Raw genomic sequence first — 26,171 nt, forward strand, 5'->3', positions numbered from 1 at the left:
ACAAATATTTTAAGGTTTGTGATTCTGATTGTCAGCAGCTCACCCGAAAGAGTGCCCAGAGGCGCATTTGTCAATAATAATGATCAAGTTACAGGATTACGAGGCCCAACCCATGAGAAAACCAAGCAAGGAAGTCAATATTGTTCGGCACCTCTCTGTGTGTCTGCACAGTTCAGGTGGTGCTCTGGCACTGCACAAACACTGCCCTTGGTTACAAGAGCAAGGTGCCCCACAAAGAACCAGCACCTAGAGAACCAGTTGACCAAGGAAATGGAGGCTGCTTTAGGAAGAAACCTGATGTTTGTGGTGCACCCAAAGGAAAGCCAAGAGGAGTTGTCACTGCCCACTGCAAATTCCCAAGCGGGTAGGGAAGGCTATTTAAGGTAAATTCTAGCATCAGAAAGAATAAATTATAACTTGTCTCCCCAACAACTCAGGTTAGAAAGGAATATCTCTCACCACTGAAGTGATGTCTTGTGAAGTTCCTGAGCTCCCCAGGGCAGTCGTGGAGGCTGGAATCCCTTTGGTGAGCTGCAGCCCAGAGCAGTTTGAATGCAGCAGTCACTGGCAGGCAGGGACTGGAGGGTTATCCTAGCAGTGCTCCCTCCAACAAGGGAATTGTGGAGCAGAGCAACATCTACTTCCTGCACTGAACTACCAGTCATTGGTCTGGCAGTCTGCAGGGATCCCCAGGATCAGCTGCTGGGTGAAACCACATCCTGGACACTGATGATGTCCAATGTCCATCAGACAATAACATCAACTGATCTCCTTTCACAGAGGGCAAGAAACCTAGAAGAATTAGGCCTGGGAATTTCACTCTCTACCCCAAGCAGAAATGAGTCTCATGGGTGAAAATAATGTAGCACAGCCAGGGCTGGGCAGTTGGCAACACTGGAAGCCATGCTGGTCTCATTCACAAGGAGGAGCAAGTGGGGACAAAGCTTGGAAGGAGCAGCTACCAGACACATTGCATCTGGGAAACCCTAGTGAGCCAGGCAGCCCCTGAAGTTGTCAAGGGTGTGAGTGGAGAAATGGCAGCAGAGATGCAGCAAGGACCCAGAGACCTCAAGGACCAGCCTGAAGCCCTGGGGCTGGTGGCCACCTCCAGGCCAATTTCCTGCCCATGCATAAGATTTTTCCTCCAACTTTCCTCAATTTAAATCTGGTTTTATATTGACAACTGATATAATGGTCTGGTAGCTTGCTCACCCTCACCCTAGGATTTCTGGTGCCCGGGATACAGCTGTTGGAGGAGACTGCAGTGACCCCATTTATTCCCTGGTTATCAGCAGCAAGAATGGCATGTCCACGTCAATTCAGCTATAGCCATCTCTGCTGATAATTTTTGTCTCTGGAGGAATGTAAATATTCATTTGTCCTTCCCACTAATGAGGGGTTTCTCAGATCTGGGATAGCCTCACTGAATTCCACGGTGTTATTGCTGGGTTAGAAAGAAAAAGTCCCAAAGAGGTTGGCCATGCCAGGGTTTTCCACACCCTCCAGCTGGTTTGCATGACAGGAGTTGTTTGGGTTTTGACTGTATGTCAGTGCTGGGGTTTGCTCTGACATGTGAGGGCTGCTCCAGCCCCAGGGCATGGCAGCACCTGCAGGGAGACAGGCAGCTCTGCTGGGAAAGAGCCTGCCAGAGCTGCAGGAGCTCATCTGCTGCAGCCCTCCAGGTCTGGGGACAGCCAGTGCCTCCTCCAAGCACAATGTGCTGCACACCAGGGCCTGAGCAAGGCTGGGTAACACCTTTTACAGTGTGCCAGCAGAAGCTGATTCATCTGTTCATGAAGTGGCATAAGACACATTATTTGCATCCACAATGATTATATACCACTAGACAGGGGTGAGAACTTGTGAGAGGAACAGCCCTGCAGACACCAAGGCCAGTGAAGAAGGAGGGGGAGGAGGTGCTCTGGGAGCTGGAGTGGAGATTCCCCTGCAGCCCACAGCACTCCCTGGGGGAGCAGATATCCATCTGCAACCCACAGAGGACCCCACAGCACAGCAGGTGGAGGCCCACTGGAGACTGTGACCCTGTGGAAAGCCCATGCTGGAGCAGGCTCCCAGCAGGACCTGTGGCCCCATGGAGAGAGGAGCTCACACTGGAACAGGTTTGTTGGCAGCAGCTGTGACCCCACTGGGGACCCACGCTGGAGCAACCTGTTCCTGAAGGATTGCACCCATGCTGGAGCAGTCTGTGAAAAATTTCAGCTTGTGGGAAGGATATTGGAGAAGTTTATACAGGACTGTCTCCTTTGGGAGAGGCCCCATGCTGGAACTCACATGTGTGAGTGTGAGCACTCCTCCCCCTAAGGAGGAAGGAGTGGCAGAAGCCAGGTATGATGAACTGAGCACAGCCCCTGTTCCCTGTCCCTCTCTGCTGCTGGGGGAAGGAGGTAGAGAATTGAGGAGTGAAGCTGAGCCTGGGAAGCAGTAATGTGTGGGGGGAAGGTGTTTTCAAGATTTAGATTTATTTCTCATTATCCTATTTTGATTTGATTGGTAATAAAATTAACTAATTTCCCCAAATCAAGCCTGTTTTGCCCACGACAGTAATTAGTGAGCCCTTACCTCAACCCACAAGCCTTTCATCGCATTTTCTCTTCCCTGCACAGCTGAGGAGGAAAATGACAGAATGGCTTTGGTGGACACCTGGCATCCAGTCAGGGTCAAACCACCAGGACCAAATAAAATACTGTGTTTTCTTTTAAATGAACTCAGAACTGTTCGGAAAATGGGTGAGATGAGGGCAGCTAATGAGCACATTAATCAAAAGGGAGCAAGAGTCCTTCCAGACATTGATTTACACAAACTAAGAGGGGAATGACAAAGGAGAAAATAACTAATAAAACACTGAGGAATTAAATTAATTGATATTAAATAATAACTGAGATTTGACTTTTTTTTCAACAATCAACTTACTTTTAGCAAAAAAAATGGCCTGGCTTCCAAGACATGATGAAGTAAATCATCAGGATTTGTGGGATTGAGTTTCTGGAGCTCCTGAGTCCAGAGTCAGATTTTTCAGGTCTCTGATGCCACAATGAGGAGCTACTTTACAGAAAGAGCTGTACAAAACAAAACATTTCAAGGAGGGTGAGGTTATAAGGGGCTTGGCTTGCTCAGTCAGGGCTGACGGACATTGTGAAAGACCTCAGCACCAGTTTATCACCAGTGGCATTGCAGCAGTCCAAGGCACTGTGTAAAAAGCGTGGGAGAGCCTGGAGGTTTTGAAATCTGAGCAGACCAACACAGAGCACAGAGGTGAAGAGACTTGCCCAGGGTCAGAGTGCAGGCTAGAAGGGCAATTAGGTCAGATGCCCTTGGCACTGTATGTTCTCATTGCATGTACAGTTGGGCAGGACTGCCTTAGGGCTCTTACCTGCTGCGTGCATTTTTGGCCTGGTTGCTGCAGACTTAAGCTTTGCATTCTGTCAGCACCATGCTTCCCTCTGGCACCCAAGCAGGAGGTTCTTCTTTTCACTTCTTCTTTCCCCAGATGCACACAGCTTTGGGCAAAGGGCCAAGAATGGCAAGTTCTTTTTGCAGCTTCCTCAGCTGAGTTAGGCAAGACATTAAACGGTTCATGCCCCCTCTCCTGTCCCCATTTTCTATCTTATGACTTTATGCAGGGTATCTTTCAATCAGAATTAACAGCCAATGTAGAGGGTTGACTGCTGGCCAAACTCCATACCGATAGTGATCTCTGGAACGGCTGACCTGCCATCCCAGCTCCAGCGCTGCAGATATGGTGCTGGAGCAGCCTGGCTGCCACCACACTCCAGTCCTCAGCACAGCTCTTTGCAGAAGTCACAGCTGAGATGCTGCTGTTTCACAGAAAACTTAAGTGGTTGTCTTCACTGAGTGCCCAAGCTACAGCGTGCCTGCCCTGGAAGAAGCTGTCACTGCCTGACACACTCCCTCTCACTTTTCTGAGCAGCTATCCCAGCTGCCAGGTGGGAGCCTGTTGTCATTAATCACAGCCATACCAAATGAGAAAGGGCAGTAAGAAACTGAGGGTATTTTGAATCAGAAACTATATTGTAATGCTTCCTCTTGAGGTCAGCTGGTCTCTGCCCAGGCATGAAACATCACTTTTCTCTTCCCTCTCCTCTGTGCCACCGTGATCTGGGGAGGGTGCTGGCAAGGGCAGAACCAGGCGTTCAGCTCCCAGGGCTCCAGGAGCTCAGAATGCTCAAGCTGTCTCAATGCCATTGTGAAAAGCAGCAGGCTGGTGGTCAGGGGCACACACTGCCCTGCTGTGAGGGTTCAGGCACCTGGCACAGCACGTGGGAGCCACTCAGTGGGTGCCTGCCCTCTGTCCTGTGCTGGCGTCTCATGCTCCAGATCCCCTGCTGCTCCATTTATGACCCAGCAGAAGAGAGTGGTGGCACTGTGGCCACTGGCTGCCTGCTCCCCTGGCTCTGCCACCCCACTCTTTCCTCCCCTCTCATTCAGCTCTGTGGTGTTCAGCACAAAGCACTCCTTCAAGGTGAAGGTCTCTTCTGGAAGAGAAGTCTGGAAGAATGACCCAGGATTGTTTTCGGCTTCCTCCATAGATGACAGCCCTTGGATAGCCCTCTCAGGAGTTCCTAGGCTTGCTTTGGGGCTGGCAACTTGGCTAGAGAAGATTTTCTGTATGCAATTAACCATCCAATCTTTCTTTCAGAACAATTTGCTCTGAAGAAGAAGCTGCAACAGGTTTGCTGTGCCAGAGTGTGCCTCGCCCCACAGCTACAGCTCACAGTGCACTGCACAGGCTCTGGGAGGACTCTAGGTGCCAAGGCATTGCAAACTGAATAGGGTCAAATCTTCCTTAACTCTGCAATTATTGTATTTGCCTCTCCAAGCCTCCATCTTACACTTACCTACAGTTTTTAGTAACACACTCTGGTCAAAACATTTGGGTGAGAGACAACCAAGGCCTCCTGGGGCAAGATGAGAGGTGAAGCTTGTTCAGTCCCAGCTCTAACCCTATGTGTGTGTTTGGGGAAATAATACACAGGCACATGAACTCCTAGGCAGCACTGGCTGCCTCTGGCCAAAATGATCTGCTGGCCAGAGAGTACATTTTATGGTTCCTGTGGTCTCTGGGGGACTGGAGGAGAAGGTGTGCCCACAGGACAGGAAGGGCCCTGGCACAGACATGCTGCCCACCTTCCCTTCCACCAGCTGGTGCAGATGCACAGGAATAAGCTTTACAGCTCCTGTGAAATCTCAGAGACGTGCCTTGCCTGGTTGGACATGTTTTGTAAGGTCAGGGAAGGGCCCCTGTGGCTGTTGAAATTGCTTTCCTCTGCTAAGACAGCCAGACATGGGAGCGGGGAGGAGTGTGGCTGCGCTGCCGAGTGGGCAGCAGACCCGGCATGGCAGGAGGTTTGTGTTTTCCACTCCCTGCTTTTGAGCTTGTCTCTGAGTTTCTCTTTGTATCATTCCCTGTGAGCTCCTGCATTACCACAGGGGACCTCAGCTGCTATTGATGCAAAGCCGTATGTTAGGGGCTCACAGAGGGGGAAATTCGGGATACATCAGCACAGCGCCTGTGGAAGAGCAGAAAGAGCGTCCTCCTGCCCAGCATCCTCCCTTTCCCACCAAACCCAGACACACAGCGTTACCCTCTTACACCTCGAGACTGCACTGTGTGTACAGACCTCTCCTTCCCAAGGGGTTAGTCATTCCTGTAGGGATCACCTGTGACACAAAAGGCTGAGCATCCCTCTCTGCAGCCTCGCACCGGGACACCCACCCTGTGTCACGGCTGAGCACCTCATTTATAAAAATCATCACTGACACCAAAGGCTATGCAGTACAAGCTGCGGGGACGCGAGGGGACCCGGCTTTCTGTCGCCAGCAGATGGCATCGCCACTCTCAACGCCCTGGCCAGGGAAACCAAGAAAAACGTCTGCTTTTCATTTTCATTTTCTTTCTTTTTTTTCCCCTCTGTTTGTTAAATTTTTGATCGTTTGTGGGGTGGTTTGTTTTTTTTTTTTTTTTAGGTGCGGATGAGCCCAAGGCTGCAAAGCACTTTATGGGTGAATTTAGAATATACATCTATAAATACTGATTTTTCTCTAAAGATTTGTCCTTGCAAAACCTAATGAAGGAATGCTGCCCTGTTTATTCCCGGGAAATAAATGGCTGGATGTGTAATATGCCAAGCATCCTTATATCCTCCTGACCTGAGAGCTGAGGGTACTCAGAGCCTTGGGTCTGACTCCAAGAGGATCCAGGAGCACACCTCTTAGGCAGCACCTCTGAGTGCCGGTGAGGTGACAGAGAGGAGCGTGCAGGATGCTGATCCCAGCCTGCTTGCCTGCCAGCTCCTACATTTCACCCTGCAAAGCACTGCCCAGGGAAGACGGGCTGTGCCTCCAAAAGCTGAGTCAGTGAGTCAGCAAAATACGGCTGACTAAGCACTTCCCTGTCTGATGCTGGACATCAACCACAAAGCATGAATGACTTTGCATTTATTAGGCAGAATTACTGAAGTGGCTACAAGCTAGCAGCCTAAAAATAACCAATTGCTCCCTTTCAAAAGCAAATCCTTATTAAGCTCAGGTGATAAAGATTTCAATTCCTCCCTTCCCACAGCGAGGCAGATTTTTCTGGGAGGAGCATAAGCCAATGTATCCTGTCATCTCCACTTACATGCTGCTCCTACCACGTCAAAGGGTCAAGCATGTTATGTTTTGTATGTACCATTAATGATTAACTGTTTTCTGTAGAGGAACTAGTTTTTCTCTTGGCTTTTAAAAAAATAGACCTTGAAAGATGAAATGGAAAACTATCCTTGGGATGGTTCCAGTGGGTATTTATGATGATGGCATTGATGGTATGGAAGATTAGAAAGAATTTGGAATCTCAGGCTTTTTTTAATTTTTTTTCTCTGATCTGTTCCTGGTAGGTTTGAAAATGGTTAGAAAAGCATGCAAGAAAAAACAGGCTTGTGGCTGGGGCACATAGTTTCCTGGTCTGGTTGCCAACTCTGTGACCTTGAATGGGTCACTAGGAGAGCAAAGCACTTCTGTTTTAGGGTTTAAAAAGTTCAGGTCAAACTCACAGAGAAAAAAAAAACAAACCCAAGTCAGGATCATCCCCTGAACTCTGGGGCCTGGGCCTATGAATACCACATGTGATGGAGCATGAATCGTTCCACATACCTTGGGATGAGATGAAGTGCTTTTTGGGAGAACCTACTCAAAAGAACAATTTAAAAAAGAGGTTCTCAACTTGGCCTAGCTGTTTGATTTTGAGATGGCTGAAGGAGATTAGGATGAGTCCTAGCCTTATTCTCCTCGGGACCTTGCCTTGCAGCTGCACTGGCTTGTAGGCAGGTACCTCAGCTGGCTGAGGTCGGAGAGCTCACTGGTGACTCCCACCTTGGTGGCATGGATTGGGCAGCACTGTCCCCAGCGGCCCTGAGCTCGCTGTGCTGGGGCTGAGGGGGCCCCTGCAGGAGAGTGGCTGCTGCACACAGCTCTGCCATGGCCACGGAGCCCCCCACCCATGGACACCAAAAGGACCACAGAAACAACCACCTTCCTAGAGAATCATAGAATAGTTTGGGCTGGAAGTGACCTTAAAAGGCCATGAAGTCCAAAGCCCCTGAAATGAGCAGGGACATCTTCAACGAGATCAGGTTGCTCAGAGCTCCATCCAACCTGACCTTGAATGTTTCCAGGGATGGGACATCTACCACCTCTCTGGCAAGAGGTCACACCTCTCTAGAGCTCAGCTTTCACACAAGTATCCCCTGATGATAAAGGAAAATAAAAATAGTTATGACCAAATTATTATTTTAAAGACACCCTCTGGTCATTGGGGGAGAGATGGAAGCATGAATAGAGAGTCACAGATTAGTCAGTTGCTGTGCATAGAGACTGTATTGATGGACATGTTAAAAATATCTTCATGGCTGTAAGCCAGAAACCATTTTGTGTCTAAAATGGGGATTTCATTTCCTTTTCCTTTCTTTTTTTTTCTGTTCATTTTTTTCTGAAGGACCCTATACACAATAACTATGCTGAAGCTTCAGACTTTGTTGTGAGCCAGGGAAGGCTTTTTTCTGCTCAGAAGCTCACAGCAACATTTTAAATAGTGTGAGACAGACAGACTTGCAGGTAGAATCCTGCTTCACTGCTGCAAAGCTCACTGCACTGGTGAACAGAAAGCTCAGCACATGGCCTCTCCCTCCAGCTCTGCAGGGAGCTGGTCTGTCCTGGGGAAGAACAAAGGGTTAACATATCATATCAGAAAAGGACAGGAGCTTCTGGGAATTGCTAGTTGTGTCTCTCCCTTTAAAACAGGGTCTTAGATTAGATTTTACAACTAGTTAAGCACCATCTTATCCATTCACTGCATCCTCTCCTATTTTGTAATATGTCTTTGGAACTGGGGGCACCAAAATTGCACCAGGCTCATGGATTCCACAGAAGAGTGTAAGAATCCCATTCCCTGCTCTGCCAGCTGTGCCCTTGCCAGTCCAGCCCGGGAGATGGCTTGCTTTTGCTGCTGCTTACTCAGACTTGTGGAGCTGCATTTCTGCTGCTCAGAAATCATTCAGGAGGCTGATTTCGGTGACAGGTACACAGTAACATGCACGGATCTGCTTGGGAGGAAATGTGCTAAATAATTGATACATACTGGGTACAGCACTACAGCATAATCTGTGCTGGATGCAACAAGACTGTCGTGAAAGAGGCAGAGGAATTAAGGACCTTTTGCTTAGGAGCAACAAAATTTCAAATCATCATCCAGGGAGTTAATCCTTCCCTTCAAAGCTTCCAGATTTATTTCAGCATATAAATAGAATGTATTCCTCAAAATGGATATAACAATCAGAAAGCTTTTATCAAAGGTCCCCAATTAGTTTTTTGCAAAATTTCAAGACATTGTGTGCAGAAAGCAGGTAGGTTTTCTCTGGCATAATGGTGGTCCTTTGTGAGACATGACAACGGACTCCCTAATTAATCTTCGAAATGTCAGAGCCTGCTGGAAGTAATTGGGCCTGACAGTTCAAAGTCTAATTAACTTTAAACCTTGAATTTTCTCTTGCTTTCTCCACAATTCAAGGTCACTTATTTCCTTTCTTTTTATACAACTTTTATTGTTCTGTAGTGTGTTCTGTTCATATCTGATTTTCTGTACACGAAGATCAAGACTGAAGGTATTAGGTGGGGTGTGTTGCACTGTATGAATCCTCAAGGAGTTTCCTGACTTCACAAGAGAAAAAAGCTGATGTGAGCAGAGGGCTGGTCCCTGGGGAGCAGCTCACTGTGGGAGATGCTGGCTGCAGCCTCCTGAGACATCAGCAGTATCCAGCAGCAGGGAGCAGGCAGTGTTCTTGTGGCTGGGTGTCCTGTGGAGTGGAGCCAGTGTAATCCATCATCACTGCTGCCCCAGCCAGCAGCAGGGAGCAGTTTTACAGCCCCAGAGAGCTGCAGTTTCCCTGCTCAGCTTTATGTGAGCAGCATTACGTGTGCTATAACCTGCTGTCTCGGCAGCCTCCTCTGTCCTCCTGCATCAGGTCTCCTGGGGCTGGTGTCCCATTTGTTTTTCTTGCTCTGCAATCTCACTTGACCCTTGGCTGAAAAAAAGATAAAGGACTTTTGCAGCAGAGGCTCCAAATCTTATCTCCTGCTGCCCGTACCTATGTTGAATGACCTTGTGGCTATTACTAGAAGTGCGTGAAAAGCCTTTTCTCTGGTTGACAGGTTCAGTCTCTGGTCACTCATGGATACGGAGCACGTCTTCATGACAGCAGTGTGTGCATAGACTCCTGAGCTGACCCCTGCATCTCTTTGGTTTCCACATGGCAAATTAACGAGGACAAATGAGGCAAAGAGCTGTTTAGGAGGCAATCCCTACAGGTATACCTGAGCTGGGAGCTGTGGGTCTCTGGCAGTGGGAGCAGGCTCCTGTGCCCGCTCCAGACCCTTGCTGGCACTGAACAGGTCCCCTCCAGGGCACAAGGACGGGTGGTAGCCTCCTTCCACTACCTCCTGCTGCTGGCAGTGAAAGTCACAACTGCCAAAAGATTTTGGTCCCTTTCTGCCTCATACATAGCTGTGCTGATTACATTTGCCCTCAGTGCAAAAGACTGTGAAGAATGGGAAGGAAAGCTGATTATACAGCAAATTTTTTTGGGGGAAAAGAGGGTTTTCATCTGTCCAGGTCTGACCAAAACAAGGCTGCGATTCTGGGTGACTGAAGTCAAACCTCAGCAGCAGCCATGTCCCATCCAGTCATTAACTTCAGACACACACACCTCATACCTGAGAAGAATCATCTGCACCAGAGATGAGGGGCTGGAAAAGTTGTATCTGATTTCCTCACTCTTCTTTTTATCCTCATTTCCTCTCCACTAGGCTTTTCTTACAGCTGCTACACAACCCTCTTTCTCCAGACAATATCTAATCTGTCTGTCACAGGCGTATCAAGATGTCCCTTGAGTGTGGTACCTAGTGATGACTGACAACTGTCATTAAGCACTACTCCTCAAACGACAAGGCTCATTTTGTTAACAGGATTGCATAGATTCAGCCTGCAGTCTCAGAAGGGGAAAAAAATGCCATATGTTCACATAGGATTTATATAATGTCTCCTTTTGCAGTCCCTGTAATTTAGTAACCCAACAAAATTAATAAGAACATATGATGATACTAACCATATATTTCATACATTTTTTGTTGGTTTGCTTTTAAGCGTTCCATCAAAGAAAAGAATGTTTGATCAGATTCAGGCTGTTTTCTTTCACTAAATGTTATCCAAGTCACTTCAAAGTGTCTGAGCCAATGAAATAGAGGTGAAATGTCAATGGAGAATAGTTTTCTGAAAAGTTACTATCTCATGGTAAAGGAGCGGTGGTGGTGGTGGAAAGCAAATACAATGATCCAGAGAGCAAATGGCAGAATGAATCCTTTCAATACAGAAATTGGAATTTTTCCTCTACAGTTATGGCTTCTTTTTGTTCACACTCTTCTAGGAAGGCCATATGAAAGCACTATTAATTTCAGTTTTTCCTGGTCACCTTCCTATCCTGTGTTGAATGATGCTGTGATGACAACACTTCATCACCACCAACTGAAATCAGCTCCGCTATGAATTAAACTACTTATTCAAGTGAGGGAAGTCAGGGGCTCATCAGACAGGAATCCAATGTCAGAAGTAGTAAGTCTTTTGTTCAGGCTTGAAAGGATCCAGAAATGTAAGGAAATCACCTCCACCAGCTTCCCTTCCCCAGTGTTGCAAACAAGGCATATGGTGACATGTCAGGAGCTGGCGCTGCTGAAAGAGGGGAAATGACTTTCAGCAAAGAGCTGCTCACCTCTGTTTGCACGGCTGAAGCTTACATTTATCCTTACTTTGGTCTGAACACCCTCCATGTCCTTGCCCCCAGCTGTCCTGCCTGGCTCTGGCAGCCAGGAGAGCCTGCAACCTCCTTTGTGCAAGTAATGGAGCAAGTCCACATTGGACGCTCTCATGCAGCACCTCAGTACATTTATTTTTTCTGCCTCATGGCCATGTCCTTTGTTTCTCTGCACAAACTGTGCCACACGCAGAGATAAAAGTCAAGAGAGGAGCATTTCTCTGCAGAGACTTTGGTATTGGGGTGGAATGCTGCTAGGAAAAAAAAAAGTAATTTGTTTTCCTGAATGAAGTCCAGCTCTGACAAGGCAAGGAGTCACTCCAAAACATACAGGTAGTTCCAGCAGCTGAGATTAAGGAATTTTGTAGGCCTTTGGGATAATTTTCTTCCTTGACTCTGTGTGAAATAGTGCTCACACTGAGCCAGAATTCACCTTTGGGCTTAGCCCTATTATTCTTTTGAAAGAAGTTGTTTCTCCCCTCCCTGTCACAGGTGCATTGGGAGGAATGAGGAGAAAGATGAGGGTATCTGGGCTCATGACTGTAAGTGTGAAGACTGGCACACTAGTAAGTCCTTCCAGATACAGATAAGCATGCTTTGAGCTGGCTGCAGTAGGACTTTGTGTGCTCTGGAAATAACCAGGGAGGAGAGCAGCTCCATGATCATGCCTCCATAAGCATTATGTCTACAGGGATCTGTTTCTGGGTACTCCTACATTTTTTTCTTTGCTCTTCATCAATTCCACGAGATTCTGTTTCATCCATGAGCAGAAACAGATGATTTTCATTGTGCATGCAGCAATGAGCAGGAGTGGTAATATTTACTCTGTCCAATGTTTCTTTCTCTGTTTTGTAGAGCATCCCTGGAGGAGTGTAGGAACGGCAACGGACCTTCTGCTGCTGTCTCCAGAGAGAGGAATGGCTTTACAGACACATTTTGGCTGAAGGAAACCCCAGCACTGCCTGTAGTGCTGTGCACTCACTTTCTAGCAAGAGGCTCAGACAATAGTCTTTTCCTGATGCCAACACAGATTTGTCCTTTTCCTCTCTTCCTGCAGCCCAAGGACAAGTCTGAAGGTAACCAGAGAAGGCTTTCTGCTCTCCATGCCGGAAGGCATTTGGGGACAGTGCTGGGAGCCAAAGCCAGCATGTGGCCTCTCCGGGTGTGAGATGTGAAGTTCAACATCAGGAAGAAAATCCTCGTGGGTTCCTGTGCCTGGGTCTTGTTACAAAATTAAGTCATTACATTTTCTGCTTTCTGTGTGTTTTGATTTTTAAAAGGCATAAGCACTTTCTGGTTTCAAAGTGAGAAACACTAAATACAATGCTGCAAGAAGTGGCTTTTGAGTGTTGCTGTCTTTATTTTCAAGCAGAGTATTTTAGCTTTGGTATAAGGATACATTGCCAGATTTCACTATACAGGATATAAAAGCTACCTGTGGCTCTGCACCATTGCCTGCTCTCTGACTTCACTGTGTACAGGTGAGACCATTATTTTCACTGTGTACAAGTAAAAGCTTATTGGTACAGTGAGAATTTCCAGTGATTAATGCTTGAAAGGTAAGACATGGATCCCTTAATGAGATATCACTGTGCTCTAGCAACAGTAATAACTCGCTTTGCGATTGTGTGCAAAGGAGTTTGTTGCTCTAAGAGCAGTAAAGTGTTTTGTTGTTCAAATATTATGAAGGTTATAAGCAGGAATGATCTGGCCGCAGGAATACCACAGTACCACATCTCAACTGAAGGGCAACCAGTCTTTAAAGTTGATCTGGCATGACATGAAGTGCTTGGATTTTTAGAAAAGGAACAATAAACTCTGTTGGGGCACCCACAGCCACTCATTTTGTTGTAAGATTAAAAATTTAAGCTTGGGATTCTTACCACTAAAATTTAGCTTTTCAGGAGTCAGGCATCTCATCTTAGCCAGCCATATTGGCAGCCTGTCTGGTCAGAGAAGAGAGGGATTGCCAAAATATGGTTCACCCTTCTAAAGACAGCTGCCAGAGTAGATGGGATTGCTTGCCCTCTGCTCCTGCCTTTTTTTGGTAGTTCATTTGAATCTTAAGGTAAACACCAACTTTTCAGATGGCTTTGAGGTGAATCCACTCTGAAATGCTCAAAGTTGCTGTGCAAGACTTTTCTCTGAGGTGAGGAACTGATATTTTCTTCGTGTGATTATGTTGTTGGGGTGTGTTTTTTTGACCAGCATGCTTGAAACAAATGTGAAACCTGTGAAGAAACTAACAGATGGGGTTTTTTTCTGGCTTGGTTTGTTTTCTTCTAACGTGTGTCAGTATTTTCCAAGGGAGGTGTTTGATCTGAGACAGGCTCGTATGCCAGAAAAAGTTTGCACTGATTGTGCAGAGCACAGAATTCTGGTTCCCCCTCAGGGAAGAGAGGGTGGTCATAGACCTGAGAGCAGAGAGGTCAAAGAATAGAGTCTTGGCATGTCCTCTGCCATTTGCTGTCCTCTGCCATGGGGTTGACTTAAAAAAAGTCTACCCAATACTTAATTTGGTAGATTAAGAAAAGAAGCTATCCCTGCAAAACTGGAAACAAGCTTTCTTATGCCACTTGCTAACAAGTCTCTACAGGACCTAATTTAACATATTCATTTGCTCACAAAAGTGCTTGAAGAACAACAAACATGTCCTCTACAAGGACAAAGAAACACTCTATTCCCATACTTTGTCGATCAAATTAATCATAAAGGTAACTGTATCCTTCCTTGCTTTATTTGCACATGTATATTTGATTCTGTATGAGTGAGAGTACCCATAAAACTAACTAACTCTTAACCAAAATACCCCAGATGTCTACCACAGAAGACCCCACCAAATTAATTCTACAACTATGCAAAATGTCCTGAGGACAAGCACCAGGTAATATCATTCCCAGGCAATAGATATGGGGAAAAGAAACAACTGGCTTTACTCATGCACACACACACATATATACTTCTATAAATATATATTTTGATAAATGTAGTTTTTTATGTTCACCTCTCTGATCAGTACTTTTCCTTGGCTGCAGAACCTGTTCCCAGTAGGAAGAAGTGGATGCCCAGACTCTCAAGAGGATTTAAATAATGCAATACATGACAAGAGCATCCATCAACCATTGCTTTACCTTACACAAATTCCAATAGTGAGTGAAGGTCACAAATGGGAAGAGACTATCCCCATGAGACTTTTGACAGATCTGGTCACCTAATGTATGAGAAAAGGGCAAGGGGTGTTTCAGAGTCCCCGTTCTTCACAGCTGCAAAGACAGGACTCAGTCTGAAAATGTGAGGAAAAAACCCAGACCTGCACCCAGACCTGCCACACTGCAGAGCTTACAAGCAGACACCATGCTGAAACATCTAAGATGGACTTAAACCAACCACTTGAGCTTGACATTTAGAACAGACCACCTGAACAGTTCACTAATTTCCTGAACTTAGTTGCCGGAACAGGTGCTTAAGCCTGATTTTCAAGGTCACTCTGTGCATGACCTGATGGCTGCCTTATGTCCACAGGAAGAGGTTGTCACCTCCCCATCCTTGGCCAGCAGAAGTAAGTCCCATACACAGAGCACACAGCACAGACTTTCCCAGGATAAATGGATTCCTATGGGATGTGTCCCTGGGTATCTCAGGCCACTAAAGTACTGAAAGCTGTGCTTAGTTTCCACACATAAAGAGCCTGGGATTAATGATGATGTTGGGATTAAACATGTGCAAAAATATTTTGCCCGAAGAAGGAAAAGAAAGAGTGCAAGAACAGAGAATATGAATGAAGAGACAGATGCACACTCTGCTACCTGCTTAAAGAAAACAAAATATTCCGAACAAGATTAGACACACGCTGCCCAAACTATTCAGCTACTTGTTCATCAAGCTGTAAAACATTGCATCAAATCCTATTAAACTAATTGGAAAGTATTTTTAAAATGGGAAAACTACCCTTACCTTTTAAGTTTCTTTTTCTAATAACTTCCAGGTCTATAGAGATCTCATGTCTACTGTCACTTTGATTATTTATATTTGCTAGCATGCGAAACCATTTTAAGAAATCACCTGTCTTTACCTTAGAGGGTTGAATAAAATGCTTAAATGCCAAAGAAAACAGCACATTCATTTATTTGTCAACATTCCCTGATACAGCAAGCCTGAGATGCATCACTTGGATGCTTATTGTGGAGAAGGAATGGCATCACAGATAGTGAAATGAAACTGAATCTAACAATACATGCTGGCAGCACAAAAAAGAAGAAAAAAAATTGTTTCGCATTAGAATTCATAACCAAATTCTTTAAATTGTTTCTTCAAATTAGTACAGGTGCCAGCCACCTTCTTGTTACTCTTGACACAAGCTGCTACAGGCTGTTATTTATTTAAGTATTCAACTGCAGAAAAGAAAAAACAAATGTGGAACAGAAAAAAAATCTCACCACTTCACACACAAAAGTTCAAATTCTACAAAATATTGCCAGTGGCTTAGAAAATGCAGTTGACACAACGGTGGCTCATGGATTCTCATGTACTTTCAGGAGGCACATGTTGCTGCTGTGGCTCACCAGGCAGGGGAGGGACAGTCCAGTGCTGGTGAGACCACAGCAAACACATAATGCTCAACTCTGCACTGATCTTTCACCTCTGCACCTGTCTCAGTACCTGGGTGGCACATAAGGACTAAGCCAAAACCAGGTGTTAGAATAGGCAGGGTAAATGGCTGCATTTTAATGAGAAAGTATTGCCTTAGTCCCTGAGTTTATGAATTGCTTTGCTAAATGTTCCTCTTTATTGCTCTTCTCCAACCTACTGCCTGCAAGCTACTCTTAGTTAATACTCTTGCACTTCCCTGCTCACACTGTTTTTCTCATGTCTTTTCTAGCCTGACTCATATTTTCAATATTCTACACTCAAATGTGATTAAGAGTCACCAGATGGTATTACTGGAGATGGCTTTGCTGATCTTATTTAAACTGGCTTATTTGAGACCAGTTCCTTCCTGAAAAAATGTTTATGGCTAAGTGTGACACATTGCCAGTTTCAGTTGTGAAGATGTTGAAGAGTAAAATCTATTTTGTGCAAATGAGGGTTTTTTTTTTCAAGACTGGTATGTGGGTTCTGCCTCTTGGTTATGTCTCTGCAAGCAAACAGCCAGGAGCCTTGTAAATCCAAAATCAATCTGTGGAGAAGTTTGCCTATATTATTAAATTTGCTTGGATCCTAGAAAGAATTGTAAAGGCCTGATACTCTTGGGAGGAGGAAAAGTCAAAGCAGCGTGAGAGCTCTGCTGGATCACTGACAGCCTACAGGAATGTGCTGCTTTGAAAATCAGTTCTTTATCAAGAGGTTTGCAGGCATATATTGCCTGCAAAAGCTAAAATGGAAATGCATTTTTTGTTTCATCATGCTACACACAGTAATCAGGAGTGGAACAATTCAGTCTGATGAGAGTTTTCATTTCTTTTGTTTTAGGGGAAAAAGAAAATCTGAATAGCTTTTTGTTTTTCAGCGTTTGCCTTGTTCCACCACTCTAATGTACAGCTTTCACTCTCTCTCTCAACTGCCACTTACACACTTTCTAAAGCACAGGAATATTAGTTTTTCATACAAAAGGGAAGAGGTGTTTCATAAATAAGGAAAAGCAGGAGTTCACTTTTACTGCAGTCATTTGTCACAGAAAGGGCAGGGTGAGTGAACAAGATCTTTATATAGTGGTATTTTTAATACCCTTGAAATACTCTAATATTCCATGTAACCAGTCTCTGCTTAAGAACTGCTTCTTGCTGCATCTACAGAGAAATCTGCAGCAGTGAATTAGGAAGCATACACACATCACATACCATATTAAAGCTGTGAAGAAAAAGAGATCTAGGAATATTTTCTTCAAGCTTTCATGTCTTCTTCTTGTTCTTTTTCAACAAACCTATAACAACCAGCTCCCTCACTGTGTCCTTGGTGTCCTACATAAGGATCTTTCTGGAAAAAATGAAAGGTTTTCAGACCTGATGCAAGTCTCACCTGGGTAATGGGACTCTGCCCATACAGTTTAATAGCAGCCAGGCTGCACCCCAAGGACTTGATGTCGCAGACTCCAGAGCACATGCTGTGATCACTGAGTAGCCTCATTTAGCAGAACAGGCAACCCATAACCTTCTCACCTCTCTTGGGAGAGCACTGAGGCGTTTCAAGTGATGCCATGATTGTAAAGCTTCCAACGTTACTCCATCATTCATCAGTTTGAAAACCGAGTTAATTAAGTGACAATAGAAAGTGTTGTGCTACAAAGGAAACAGAAGAAGAACATTTTCTTGCCTTGAGGTAATTGCTATTTAAGCCTTGATCCTGCCAAAGTTTCTGCACCTGCTTAAGTATGTAACCAGTTCTGCTTCTGCTAGGTAATTCCTTCAGCCTGTGCCCACTAACTCCAGCCATGGTGGTACTACTTTCATGCTGAAGGTTCAGCATAAATGTCTTCAGCCTCCCAGGCACTGGATCTCATCACTCCGGAGCATGAACAACACCAGGGTCTGGGTGGGTTAGCAGGGAACAGCCCTGAGCATCAAATCATGGCTAACTTTCCAGCTGAGCAGAGTGGGGAGCAGAAAACACCATGCTGGTGGGGAGAAGTGAGAGTGATTGGAGAGAATTAATAAAGGTTAATTTGCTGTATAATCAGCTGTATAAAAATTAAGCATCTAGACTTTTAAAGGCTTTCAAAATGGTCAACAGAAGGAAGTCAAGAATCTTATCTAAGAGGTCAAAGTGATGGATGTACCTTGCTCCACTGATAGAGGCTGCAAAAGTAGTTTAGATATGATATCCAGTATTTTTAGAGGACTAGATTTAGATGAGTTGAGTCCCACCCTTAGAGTTATGCTAAAGGGAATCTGAAAATGTGGCCCAAGTTTTTGTGTATGGACAAGAATTGACACTATTGCTCCTCATCTATCTGTTGTGCCTGCAGCTGGCACCCAAGGCACCAGCCCGCTGCCAATGACACACACAACATAAGCCAGCAGTGCTGATGTCTGACAAAGCCTCCTTTTGTTGAACTTTTCTTTAAAATAATTTTAATAAATTGATAAAACTAAGATTAATAAAAACAAATAAAGCCCTTTCAAAGCAACTTCACGTACATAGAACAAACTCAAACATGGTAAAACCTGTCCACTCGGTCTTTCAGATTCTGTTGCTCCTTTGCTGACAGTAAACCAATTAGAAGACTTCTAGTGCTGGCTATTTTGGGAGCAGTTGTCTCTGCAACACAAATACCTATTACTGTACACAGAGGCCTTGGGACTGGAATGAGAAAGGGAGGCTAGAATGAAATCAGGCTCTCTTGGGTTTCATGCTCATGATGAGCAAAAGTGAAAATAGAGAAACAAAAAATCAATCCCAACACTGGCAACATTCAGGACCCAAGTGACTGTGAGCTTGGAAGTAACATGGAATTCAGCTTCCTATTAATTTGCTCAGTCCCTAACATTATATTTTAAGACTGGAATCACTTGATTATATCAATGGAGTCAAAGTCCTATAAAATTATTGTAAGAACTTAATGCAGCCCAAAGCCTGTTTAAAAAAAATACCTATCTTCAAGATTCCATTCCCCAGAGCTACTACTTTTTTTCTGTACTTTCCCCTTTAAATCTGAAAGAAAGGGGGCCATTCATCAAAACAAAAAGCAGTTATTCAGTGTTTCATATACTGACAACATTCATCCTCAGGAAGTCTTTGTCGATTGTGCCTCGCATGTATAGTAATAAAGTAAAAGAAACACAAAACTGTGGTGTCTCCATATCCTATGGATGACATGAGACTGTTGTCCCATTATGTTTAAACAATGCACCACCACTCATGGAGAGTCTCCCCAACAACAGTGACCAGTTACCAGAGGTCAACCAATCTCTTTAGCCAATTAAAAATAGCATTTCTAGACAGTGCTTCATTCAGATATTGTTTCTGATCTAAAGACTAATGAATGATAGAAAATAAGGCAAATAAAATATTATATTACATTGACATAACTTATGTAAACAACAATTAACTCAGCGCAGATTCTGGGTTGGGTTTTTGTTTCAGTTCAAGTAGTATACAATTAGATTTGCATGTAATCTATCTGAGTGCTTCAGCTAATTTAAAAAGTGTTCAGAGTATTAATATGTATGTGTGCATACAGATTGAGAGCTTTATAAACATATGTTTAAGTATATACACACATGCATATAAGTAACAGCCTGAAATTACAGGCATATGAAGGTCCTTAAATTAAAAAAACCTGAATAGTTCTAATGTAGTACAGACAACAGACATGAAATTCAAAGAAGCAAAGATTATTTCTTACATCAATTTAGTATATTTAGTACTAATTTTATAAATAGTAAATCTGAGCTATAATGGGAGCTCACTAATGTTTAGCTGCCCACTAGAGACCCTTACAGTAAAAAAAAAAAAAATGAACTTAGCTGCCTATTAGTGTAAAAAAATAACCTGCTGCAGTCAGCAGGACAGAGGGATGATAAAACACAGTTGGTACCCCAGGGTCCCTGCCGATTCTGGCTCAGCACAAGTAATAGGCTACACTCAGCCTTGGGCTGCTGCAGCTCATGTAAGGCACAAACAATAGCTGGGATCCTGGCAGCACCAACAATCTGAGCTCTAGCCTTCATGTTTAACACTTTTACAGAGCCATTCTCCTTTTACATCCTTGATCAGTCTGAGACTGATACCTGGTGCTCTTCTACTGTTTCTTACTGTTCTGCTTACTGTTTTCTCTTTCTACTGCTTTTTCTTATGGTTTGATGTCACACTAACCATACATTTTTCTCCATTTTTTCTAGACAATTTGTTTTGCACCATTGAGTTCTGCAACAATCATTCCCCAAAGCCACAAATTCTTGTTCCTTTTTCTGCAGAGCTGTCATTTAATTTGATATGGCACTTTTCATGATCTTTGACCTCTGGAAAATTTTAATAATTTTTGCCACCATAACTCTTGCAATCAGTTGTGTAGGACTTCTTCATTTCCACATATTTATTTCCTGATATTAAAGAGCATTTTACTGTTATGTTTTGTTAAATTCAAGTTTCAATGTCAGAGCTGTAGTGTAACCTCAATGCTTCCCCTAGTTCCCCCTCGTTGCCAGGAAGCTGATCCAGGATGGAAGCTTTTCTGCTAAAATTTCTCCTTCCTGTTTCTTAAATACTGTAAAATAAGGGACCTTTCCCAACTGTATTTTTCTGTATGAACTGGACAGATGTATCTGTTTATTCCTAGGTATATGGATAATTAAAACCACCTCCAGAACTCTGGTGATTTGAACCCTCTCTAAAACACGTCTGGGGGCTTCTAGCTCTTATTCCACCTTTGTAACCTCTCCAACAGTCCTCACCTCTGCCCTTAGGAGTTACCTGACATAATTTGTGACATCAGTAAGTGTAACACCACTATGCCATATCTCAGAAACACCCGCTAGAGTGGCAGAGCACGGGTCCTGCCTGGTTCAGCTGCATCAGGAAGGTCAGGAATAACCTCGGGCACTCAGTGTCACTCAGTTGTTTCCTATCATCTTCTGTTTGTACACAAGTACTGCAGATGTGAGGGGGGGAAAAAAACCCTTAAAGCAAATTGGGACATTCAGAGGAACAGTGTGAGTTGGTTTAAACTGGTTCTGTGTTTTTATTTTCCGGCAAGATCAATCTGATGAGTAACTTAAAAAACCCAGATAAATAAACCATGATTCTGCCTGGCAGTGTGCATTCTAAATGCTACAAAATCTCGGAGGTCCTTCTGTTGCCTTCCTGCTGGCTCAGAGAAAGGTGAGGACCTGAGGAATGCTGTTCCCAGAAGCCTGCTGGCATTGACTGAGAGGATGATAGGACCCACATGCTGGTTTGGCTTCACACAGGAGCAGCAAACAGGCAAAAATCAATGTTCTTCCAAGGGGAAAGGAGTCAGTTTAGCAAAAAAAAAAAAAAAAAAAAAAAAAATCTGAACACAGAAAATAGGAGTTTTTTGCAGCAGCCAGAATGAGAAACCAGCAGAGCATAGGGGCAGACAGCGGGTGGCAAGCATTCTGTGGGATCCAGCCCTCATTTCCAGCACAGCTTTTTGCCTGAACATTTCATTATAAGGTGCCTGAATTCAGTGTGTCTGAGTCATACCGAGTTGAATGCAAACTTGGCTCTGTAAGAGTTAAAAAAAAGAAAAGGCCACATACTTCTACAAAGGTATTAAAAGTATCCTGTTGAGTAACCTGGTGTGCTCCTTGCTGCCCTGGATATCTTGCCGCTGTGCCTGCCCGAGAGGGAAAGAATCCTGATCTGTCCCACGGCCAAACCCCAAATAATTAAACCTTTTGTCTTGGGAGCCTTTCACCTTCTCAGGGTGCTCTGAAAATCTGGAAGCAAATCAGAAATCGCCTTAAGAAAAATTTCCTTATGGTGTGTTACCTCTCCTGAAGATGCTCCTGTTCACAGCCTGCCTCAAAGGGAAAACACTGGAGGAGAGTACTGGGCTGAAATCTTCTAATGTCACTCATGGGATGCAGGCTCAACATGGTCTCCAATCCCAACAGTAACAACACTCAGGAGAGAGTGCTGCTCTTCTGAAAAATGGCAATCAATCAGTTTCACATGTTAACAGTGGGTTATGCTGCCATTAAGGCTATAAATGACATGAAGTTTTGTGCTCCAGGGCATAAACCAGCCTCTCTGGCAGCCTTGGCAGCACTGGAAACTTAGCAAATAAGATGATTGTAACGTGATTGTCCACTGTGGGGGTCTGTGTGTCCTTCTCTGAAGCATTTGATGCTGGCCACTGCTGGAGACAGGATATCACATTGGCTGGACTACTAATCTGATTTAGTATAACAGACCTTTTATTCCTATTAAGCACGTCTCAGTACAGAGTCAGCTTTCAACTAGTACTTAATGGCCATGAAACAATCTGCAGCTCAGTCTGCTCATAGATACCTGGCACAATTCTCCTCTAAGGGAATACAGAATGGCCAAATTCTACTTGTGTCATATGTCATGTTTTTTAAATAAGGAATGAAATATTAGTTGCATACTTAATCAATTTCCCCCATGAATTGCCAAAGTACTGATGATGAATGATTTTGTTCCTGGATGTCCAAATTCAAATAACAGTTCTGCAAAGGAGACAATGTAAATAAGATTTGTGCACCTGAGTACAGGATTAGACCCCAAAACCAGAATAGCATTTTAAACTTCCTATGTTGCTAGCATTCCACTTAAACAGCATTTTCTCTTTTTTTCCTTGATCTTTGGATGTGGAAAAGATTTCTTTTCAGATGTGTATGCCTGTAGCACTTGCTTGGGATTTATCTGCAAGCTGATCAGACTTAGCCTGTGGTTATGCTTTTGCAGGGTCCCTTGTTCCAGACAGCTACTGCTGACCACAACTCTCATTTCCTCTCGCTGCAAATGTGAAATGAATACTATCATAACAGCATTTCTTAATACATGCCAAAGAGAAAATATAATTTTTCTGTTTTATATTTGACCACCCTGCATTTCAAGTATATGGCCTCACTTCTACAAAACTGGTAGGTTTTACCCCTGTCATCACATATAGTGCAACTTCTACCAGAATCATCGTTCAGCACGTCTTCTTATTTATTTGCCCATCACACAATCACCCTGAAGTGATGTCCAGCATGTACCAGTTGTACTAGACCCTCCATTCATTTGTGTTTGGTCATCACAGATAAGAGCCAGGGGAAAAACCAATCAATCATTTGAATGTGACATAAATACCAGCTGTTGGGCAAACCCAGACTTATGAACCTTTCAGAACAGGACATGATATGTACTTATATTGAGCTGTGCCTAATACTAGAGCATTCTGGCCAGCAGTCATAACTGGTAAAAAGGTAATTGACATCTCCTGGTCAGGTGTATCAAAGAGAGGAGCTGATCCTCATTTATCCAACACTTGGCAGAAAAGTTGACCAAGTCGACTGCATACACAAAGTAGAAGGGACTCAAAGTAGTCAGGACTCCTGACTCCTCCTGTACCCCAATGCTTCACCAACACATGATCCTTCCTCTTATTGGACTGCTAAAACAGAGGCAAAAAAGCAAAACCCATAGAATCACGCTGGTTTCTTTCCTGTGGTTATGCCCTTTGGTTATGCCCTTTTATCATTATGCATCACAGAGGAGTTCCTCCATCTGAACATTGGAAAGAGCCAGCTCCAGCACAGCGGATGTGCCCTGCTGCTGCCTGCTTGCCTTGCTGACCCTGCATCCAGTTTGCCTGTGCTTGCTGCTGTCCTTACTTGCCTGACTTGCTTGGGCACATGGACTTCTCGATTTTCAGTGGAAGGGTATTTCCACAGAATCTTTGGCAATCCACCCTTTGAGCTGCAAAGGATTACAAAGCCCCGCTGTCTGCGTTGCCTGCTTGTAGCAGGGGAGGTGGAAAGGCCACGCACCTCAGCAGTCACAGGGTGGCTGAGGACATAATTGTGCTGCCACCAATTTCAGTTTACATCAGGAGACAGCTGTGATGTGCAGTGCCTGTAAAGCAGTTGTGGTGCCTGTCCTCTTGCCCCTATTCTAAGAGTGCTAGCAGGAAAGGTATGGGCAGGGCACTCCCTAAATTACCTGGATCACCTCAAGGCACCTGTACAGGGCTGCTGTCTGAGAGGAGTGAAGAGCTGGTCTGCAGGATGGCCTCGGAGCAGATCTTACCTTCCTGATTAAATTTAAGCTGCTGTATTTAAGTTTCTTGGGTTTTTTGGTTTGATTGATTGTTTTCCAGGGAAAAGCCCATATTAGTAATATTCTAAGGATAAACTCTACTAAAGCAAGACCTTTTGTAATTCCTTAGTCTGTCAGTGATTCAATCAGAAAGTCACAGATACCCAAGAACGCATAATGTTTGAAATAGAGAGCCATCTTTCAAGTCTCATCTCTTTGACTCTCCTCTTGTACTTTGTTCCTCAAGGGTACCCAATTGGAGAGAGAGTAAGTGGTGCTTCAACAGTTTGTTATTCCCACAAACACAAGACCTTTTATCCTGTTGGTGTCTAGAAGGCCTGACCAAGATCGGGGCTGTCACTGACTCCCAAAAATGTACTATCTAAGCAAATTCGGCTGACAAGAGAGAGAGTGACATGCCTAAAGTCACACAATGCGGCAGTACAGAATCCTCACAGAGATCACACGCGTAGGGCCACTTCTGTTGGCCCCCAACTCTTTTCCCAGGCGTCAAACAGGGCTGCTTGCTATCAGATCTATTTTCTGAAGTCAGAAGTTTTGAACTATTTTGGGGCAGAGTACAAAGTAAAGAATTATAACCCCTGCAAGGGACAGTGTCTTGCCTTTGCAGAAGGCAAAGGACAGGGGTTGCCTTTGCAGTATGAAGTCCTACAGAGGAAAGGCAGACTTTAACTTTTAGAATTAAAGGGAACAACTCTGTCTTAATTTCCTGTGGTTTTACATGAGATCTGTCCACAAAGGAACCATCTGTCACCATCTGCTTCATTTTCTTGATTTATTTTTTTTTCTTGGACAGTTTCACAGTCTTGGTATGTGAATGTGCTTACCCACACCCCTCTCAAAAGGCCAACTCATTTCTTCAGTAGACATGTGCCGTGTGGAGATTTTTTTGTGTATTTGAGCTGCAGTGCACTTCATCGGGCACTGCCTTTCTTTGTTGAATGCTGGTCTCCAGGAGCTGCCTGGAAAAAGGGACAAAACACCAGTTGCACACACAGTTTCTGATAACTTGGGTCCATAACAAAACGCAGAGCTCTTCAGTAAGCAAGGTGGCTTTGAAGGGTCATTTGATGTGACGAGGGAGTTCCCTTTCTCAGAGTGTTTCCAAGGTGGCAGTCATTGTCTGCACTGTGCATCTTACAAGAGCTTTTTTTCATTATTAAAACTACAGAGTTTGGGGGGGAAAGAAACAAAAATTTCAAATAATTAAAATAATTTAAAAAAAAACAAACTCAAGAAAAAAAATAAAAGAATAATGCGAGAATGAGAAATAAAAAAATGTGATGTACAGGCCCAGACTTGAAGATCTGGGGGACAAAACAAATGTAGCATATCTACAGGCAATCCGCAGAGGGACTCTTGTCAGGAACTCTAATGACAGGACAATGGGTAATATGACAAGAAGTAAAGAGTATATATATAATCAGGGAAAACACAGATATTAGGAAGAAATTCTTTAAGCAGAGGGCAGTGAAGCACTAGAAAAGGTTGCTCAGGCAGGTTGTGGATGCCCCGATCCCGGCAGTGTTCAAGGCCGGGGTGGATAAGGCCTTGAGCAACCTGGTCTGCTGGAGGGTGGGTTAGGATTAGATGATCTTTAAGCTCCATTCCAAACCCTTATCATTCTATATTAATTACTTTGGGGTTTTTTTTTTGGAAGCCGGCCAAGAGGACCGCGCGGACCCGCCCGCCGGGAACGGCCCCCGCTACGGGAGGCAGGGGCTGCGAGGGGAGCGCCCCTGAGGGAGCAGCAGCGCCCGAGGGGGGAAGCGCCGATTCACGCGCACCTCGGGGCGTCTCTGCCGCCCGGGGGGGAAGCGGCGCCGCCGGTGCCGCGGAGCCCCCTCGGAGCGGCCGCGGTGGGATCCCGGCGGGGCCGAGAGGCGCCCGCGGCGGAGCGGGCCGGGCCGGGCCCGCGGAGGGCGGGCGGCCCCGCCCCGGCGGCGGAGGGCCCTGGCCGCCTACAAGCCCCATGGTGCCGCGCGGGGCGGCGGCGTGTGACGCGCTGGAGCGGGGGTGGCGGAGGCGGCGGCGGAGGGTCCGTGT

The 26,171-nt window shown here is 44.8% G+C and overlaps 1 long non-coding RNA gene across 2 annotated transcripts; it reads right to left on the reverse strand.

Annotated features, from left to right (window-relative positions):
• Positions 1-15,581: 15,581 nt before the first annotated feature.
• Positions 15,582-25,980, reverse strand: LOC135294185 (uncharacterized). 2 transcript variants are annotated; one of them, XR_010356351.1, is made up of 3 exons: positions 24,009-25,980; positions 21,828-21,982; positions 15,582-17,988 (listed from the first exon to the last, which is right to left on the reverse strand). It is a non-coding gene; the product is annotated as an uncharacterized LOC135294185 (long non-coding RNA). The 2 variants fall into 2 exon arrangements; XR_010356350.1 differs by having other exon boundaries at positions 15,582-17,351; positions 17,534-17,988; positions 21,828-25,980.
• Positions 25,981-26,171: the final 191 nt, after the last annotated feature.

This window comes from Passer domesticus, chromosome 2, assembly GCF_036417665.1.
Source record: "Passer domesticus isolate bPasDom1 chromosome 2, bPasDom1.hap1, whole genome shotgun sequence".
Classification (NCBI taxonomy): Eukaryota; Metazoa; Chordata; class Aves; order Passeriformes; family Passeridae; genus Passer; species Passer domesticus.